At 40.3% G+C, this 6,371-nt stretch overlaps 1 pseudogene; it reads right to left on the bottom strand.

The window, feature by feature from the left end:
• Window positions 1-4,746: 4,746 nt before the first annotated feature.
• On the bottom strand, window positions 4,747-5,290 carry LOC114628242 (annotated as a pseudogene).
• Between the last annotated feature and the right edge of the window lie 1,081 nt (window positions 5,291-6,371).

The raw sequence follows: 6,371 nt of genomic DNA, 5'->3' as shown, positions 1-6,371 counted from the left end.
TCCTTCTCCCATCCTTTCCCTTTTCTCTTTCCAAATCATTGGAAATCTTTAGGGAAAGTGATAACAGAACACAGAAGGTTACAGAGTATGTATTTAGGTACTGGGTTTGTTTGTTTGTTTTCCATGACAGGGAAACAGGGCCATGAGTCAGTTGTTTATTTAGGCAATGAATTGTAAAACTCCTGTGCACAGATACAGCTTTCCCACCTTTGTTGAAATTACACACACACGCGCACACACACACCTAATTGTCTGGTATATATCAATGTTGGGCAATCTCCCTTCTGGCTGGATTTCTGTATTATTGTTACTAATTATTCCCCCTTCACTTTCTGTCTCCTAAAGACTTCGTGAACCAGACTCTTGTTTCCCTCACACAGCAGCTGGTTCATTAATAACAGGAAAGAAATGTGTGAGCTATATTAGCCCCATGAAGTGTTATAAACATTGAGTGTGTGGGTGATTGGGGTGAGGGAGTTCTCTAAGGGAGTTTGAGTAGGAAGAACAGCTTCTAAGTCTCTGGAAGGAAAGTCCAGAGAAAACTTTTTTCATCAGAAATGTCATCTGTCTCTCATTTGTCCAGGCCCTGCTTTGGGATTATGTATTATTCCAGTAGTCAGGAATGGCAGTAATATGTAGTTAGCTTACCCCATTCCCTCCTCAGAGCCCTGTAAGGTTCCACTCACTTCTCTATCACACTTGTCATGTAGCAAGTGAGGCCTTCCAAGTCTGAGAAAAGAAAGAGAAGAACAGGTTTCTACCTAATACCACTGAGAATCCTTTCAGGGATTTCCACAGAAACTGGGCCATGGGTGGGAGAAATAGCTCATTGGTAAGAATCTAATCTTAGCACGTTTCCTGGAAACCATGTTCAGAGCCTCCTGTGGCTCCCCTGTCACTGGGTTGACCTGTTCTGAACCACACAGAATAAAACCCAGAAGGACCTTCCAAAATGCCAATGTGACCATGTGTTTGAAACTGTTGAGGTAATGCCCCATCCCAGAATTTTAGGATAAAGTAAAAATCCTTGACATATCCTACAAAGCCTTTATTAATGTGATGTCTCCAATATGTTGACTATAGTGTCATGACACAGACATGCAAGTGTCATGCATTGTTCTATGGCTGACATATGAAGAAGAAAAACCACTGAGCTCAATAATGCTTAACTCCTGGGATATTTGTCTCTGCCCCTAGGCCTTTGGAACAGCCTAATGTTCATACACACACACACACACACACACACACACGCACGAATGCACATGTCATGTACACATGTGAAGGTCAGAGGGTAATGTGAGGAAATTGGTTTTCCCCTTTCCACCATGCAGGATTTGGGAACTGGACTTAGGTCGTCGGGCTTGGCCACAGTGACCTTTGCTCACTGAGCCATCTTACCAGCTCCATATCTGTGATTTTTAAAGATATATTTTCTTTATTGATTTACTACCTGTAGCTTATCAGATCATTATGTATTCAAATTTCCTTATCTCTTTCGCTCTTTTTATTACTTCCTTGATCTTGAGGCCCAATGTCAATCTGCAAAACGTTTTGGGCTACTACCATCAAGCACGCCGGTTAGTCCAAACGTCATCATTTTTTTTAACTAAGGCCTGTTTTGATAAGAGGCAGTGTGGCTTGAGCTGAGGTCAAGTTCCTTATTCCGTGGTATATGGGGGCTGGATAAATGGTATGGAAACAAGGGAATAATTTGGTCTTGGCACATGCAGACAAGACTCTTAGGCTACTGTAACATTCTGGCTGGGGCTCAAAGATAACTAACTGTTTATCAGGCACAGAGGTCAGGGACAGACATTCCAAGATTTAAGGGTTCTTCTGCTCACCAGCTTCGGAACAACACGTAACATATCAGAAGGAAGTGTGGGACCGAAGGGAACATATTGGGGATGTCACACGGTAAAGGCCAGAGTAAAAGACCCAGGTGTCGGTTTGGAGCCACAATGTTGGAGTAGAAGATGATGTTAGAAGAATAGAAGAGTCAAGTGTGGAGGGCTTTGCAGGATATGCCAAGTGCTTTTAACTTCATCCTACCATTATGGGGTAGGAGGAATCTTGAAGACTTTTGAGCATATGGTCATAGCTACACACACACACACACACACATATATATGTGTATATATATCACATACACACATATATATACAGATAAATAAATAAATAAATAAATAAATAAATAAATGTGTAATTTTTAAAATGTTTTAAATCATCCATAGAAGACAGAACGTAATGGAATACTAGAGAAAAGAAACAGGGATGTAGATCAACAAAAAACAAATAGTGATACCACAGACTTAAACCCAAGGAGACCAGTTAGTACATCAAATTTCAAGTAGAAGAGATGACCCAGCTAGTCGACAGATGCTGTCTGACTGGGTAAAAAGTAAAGATGAAATGATAGCCTGCCCACGACAACCCACTTTAGACATAAAGGCACAAACAAGTCAGTGTAAAGTTTGGCCTGATCCCAGAACTCTCAAGATGCTAAGAAAGGAAGATTGCCATGAGTTTGGGGGCAGCCTATGCTGCACTATGAAATTCTGTCATAAATAGCTGACCAAATCATAAGCCGTGCTAACAGTACTCCAAATGAACTTGAAGTAGTTGCATTACTATCAGACAAGAGAGGTCTTAAAACAAGAAATATTTTCAGGGATAATAAGGGTCACTTCCCAGTGGTAAAGTGGTTTGTTCATAAGAATGACATAGAACCTATTGCTCTGGGAACAGATACTCAGAGAAATTGCAAGACAACTCAGTGAATCCACCACTAAACTTGAAGATTCCGATGCCTGTCAACAACTGATAGCGCAAGCATTCGTCAAACAAGACCACCAAAACAGAAAATATGGGAGATCTGAGTGACTGTCCACTAAATTTGACCTGCATAGCTTTCCTAGAATACACCTCCCACAACAATAAGCACAGTCTTTTAAACAATATTTGTCATGATGTTCTTGGCCATTAATACATTTGAATTATTTTTTTAAGTTATTAAAGTAGGTTCTCAGTCCTAAATGGGATGCCTTCATCAAAAACTCTCCCTTCAGGGATCAGAGAACACTGTGGAAGAGGAGGTGGAGAGATTGTAGGAGCCAGAGCAGATGGGAGAGCTCGAGGAAATAGTGTCTTCCAGACATAGTAGACTGATGCACACCTGAACTCAGAGATGGTGGCAGCTGCACAGTACCTGCACAGGTCTAATCCAGACGAGATCCCAACACTGAGAAGGGAAGGGAACACATGTCCCCTCCCTTAACTCAGAAGCTATCTTCAATTGATAACTACTCAAAAAAGAAAAAAAAAAAAAAGAGTCTCACCAGGTTCGAAAACTATACTTAAGGACAGGCTCCATGCCCAACAGTAGACAGCCAACACAAAATGAACTCAATGGCATTTTGGGAAGTGTTTTTTCTCATAATGACTGCTTGAGACATTTTTTTTAAAAGACCTTCATGTATGCTTACATATTATGGCTTCCAATTTTGTGTTTTTATGGGATTTCTGTGAGTGTGAATATATCTGTCTCTGAGTCTGTATTAATTTCTTGTGCTTTTTTAAAATTCTTTTTCTTCTGTTTGTTTTGCCCTATTTGCACTTATTGTTATTTTATTTAGATGTCCATTTGTTTTCTTTTTAAAAGATTTGCTATCTATTTTTATTTTATGTGCGTTGGTGTTTTGCCTGCATGTATACATGTGTGGAGATGTTGAATCCCCTGGAGCTGGAGTTAACAAACAATTCGAAGCTGCCATGTGGATACTAGAAATTGAACCCAGGTCCTCTGGAAGAGCAGCAAGTGCTCTTAACCACTGAGTCATCTCTCCTGACCCTGCCCATTTGTAGTGTAATGAGAGAGAAAGAAGCGGTATTGATTCAGATAAATGGGGAGGATCTGGGAGGAACTGGTGGAAGGGAAACTGTAATCAGCATTATTATATAAAACAAATTTTCAATAACACAAAGACATAGAGTAAGAAAAATATGACCAGCATAGAACTAGTTACAAATTAGTAACAGAAATTTTCCACAATATTCCCCCAAATATCTGAAAACGAAACTCCAATGAGTTTCTAAGTAGCTATGGACTAAGACAGATCAAAGGGCAATATAGATTATTTTGAATAGAATGGAGATTTTTAAAAACCAACGTATTTAAAGAATATAAAAAAAAAGAGTATGAAAAGCCAGGAAAGAAAATTTTGATTAATAGCTTTAGCTACCACTTTAACAAACCAGATGAGGAAGAGAAAATTGAACCTGAAATAAGGAGACAAAATAAATAATAAACACCAAAGCAGAAATTAGTGAAGTAAAACACAAAATGCAGGGTGCAATGAAGCAAGAATTTGGCTCTTTGAGAAGATGAATAATATTGATACACTTCAAACTGAACTAATCAGGAAAAAATCATAAATCACCAACATCAGCAATAAGAGAACTGACTGTACCAGATATTCTTGAGACAGAAAAAAAATACAAGAAGATAATTCTAACATAACTAAATATCAATTTGCAATTTTAACAAGTTAGGCAGATTTCTTTTTTTTTTTAATTTAAATGCACTTTATTTTTAGACAACCCACATGACATGTTTTTCTCTTAAAAAAACAATGCCTCCACTCCAAATAAATCACGGTCAAAATAAAAGCTCAAGATGACATCAGTCTCATTTGTCCTAAGTCCTGGTGTTGTACGGATGGTAAGCAGCAGCCAATTACGGTGACAGGGAATAGATCCAATTTGTTAACATTTTCCCATCTCTAAGCCATCCTTAAAGAAAATCATGAATGGAGTCACACCATCTTCATGGTAGTCCAGGAGAGCAACCATACCATCTGGATTCATGTTCTCACCAATAAAAAACTGGTAGTTATTGAAATTAGCAAGGACGTGCTTAATTTGCTCTGCAGCTCCAGTCATAAAAGGCTTTACTCTTTCTGGTTTCTGTTCTTCAAGTTTGCCCTTGAGTGATTTCATGTAGTCTTTGATGTACTTTTTGTAGGCCTCTTTTGTGAAGCTGGTTTCTTGTAAGTGATGGTTCATGACAATGTCAACACCAGTGACTACTGTGCTTTCAGTGCCTTCACCCTCCGGACCTTCAGCGGAAGCATTTCCACCAATGAGCGAGTCATCCATGGCACCCTCTGTTCTACTGAACATCTTGCCCTCCACCTCCAGGCACAGCCCGTCCGCGATCTCCCGGATCTTGTAGATGTCGGAGAACAGCTCGTCATGGCTGATGAGGTCCCGGTAGATGATCATGGTGACGCTTGAGGACAGTGGCGCTAGCCTGACAGAGCGGAGAGAGCGCGGTGCAGCCAGAGCGGCGCTTGGGTGGAGGGGGGAGCGGGCGGAAAAGGCAGATTTCTTAAAAGAAAGAAATCATGAAAAAAATATATAACACGGATAGAAGACATACCCGTGGAAGAAACTGGATTTTCTAGAAATATATTTTTAATTTACACATAGAAATTGTATATATTTGTGTGCATAGTGTGGCATTCTGATGCATATACATAGGTATGATAGTTAGACAAGGGCGATTAGCAAGTCTGCTGTTTCAGACACACTTCAGCTCTTCTACCGGGAGCATTCATAAATCCTTTCTATTGGCCATCTGAAACATCCAGTTAATTGTTGTCAGGCTCGGTTATCCATCCTAATGTATAGATATATACATTGTAGAGTAGAGGGTTTGGTGGCTCAGTGGGTAGAGTGCTTACTGGACAAGCATGAAGACCTGAGTTCAGATGTCCAGCACAGCTATGTCTGTAAGAGCAGTGCTGGGGATGGAGATAGGAGGCTCTCAGGGCTCAGCAGACTGCCCCTCTAGCTTACATGGTGAACTTCAGGTTTAGTGAGAGACCTTATCTCAAAACCCAAGATGGAAAATAATCCAGGAACACAACAGCTGGTATTGACTTCTAGTAATCTATACATGTACACATGGGGGTATGCACCCATACACACGACATACGCACACCACACCCATACACTCCAGAAGCAAACAAAATAGCAAGTTGTCATTCTGAAAAGGGCAGTGCCAGAGCTGTCACGATGCATGGTCTTCAATCATACTGCACAGCTATGGTAACACAAACAGCACAGTACTGATGAGAAATCACACACACATGCCAGTGAAATAGAAGAGGGGCTAGATACATGTCTGCTGAAAGAAGAAAATAAAGTATAAGTAATATATTTCCCCTGCTACACTGTAACTGTGCATATTCACGGAATGCAATGCGGCGCCCCACTGCACATTTGCGGGAGGAGCACAATTGATAGTTTGTTACTTCAGGTTCAGTGAGAAAGCTATATCAAAAGAACTACGGGCAGAATAGATGGTT

This window comes from Grammomys surdaster, unplaced genomic scaffold (genome assembly GCF_004785775.1).
Source record: "Grammomys surdaster isolate TR1022 unplaced genomic scaffold, NIH_TR_1.0 266, whole genome shotgun sequence".
In the NCBI taxonomy this organism is placed as follows: domain Eukaryota; kingdom Metazoa; phylum Chordata; class Mammalia; order Rodentia; family Muridae; genus Grammomys; species Grammomys surdaster.
This window is presented reverse-complemented; position numbering and strand designations above follow the sequence as displayed.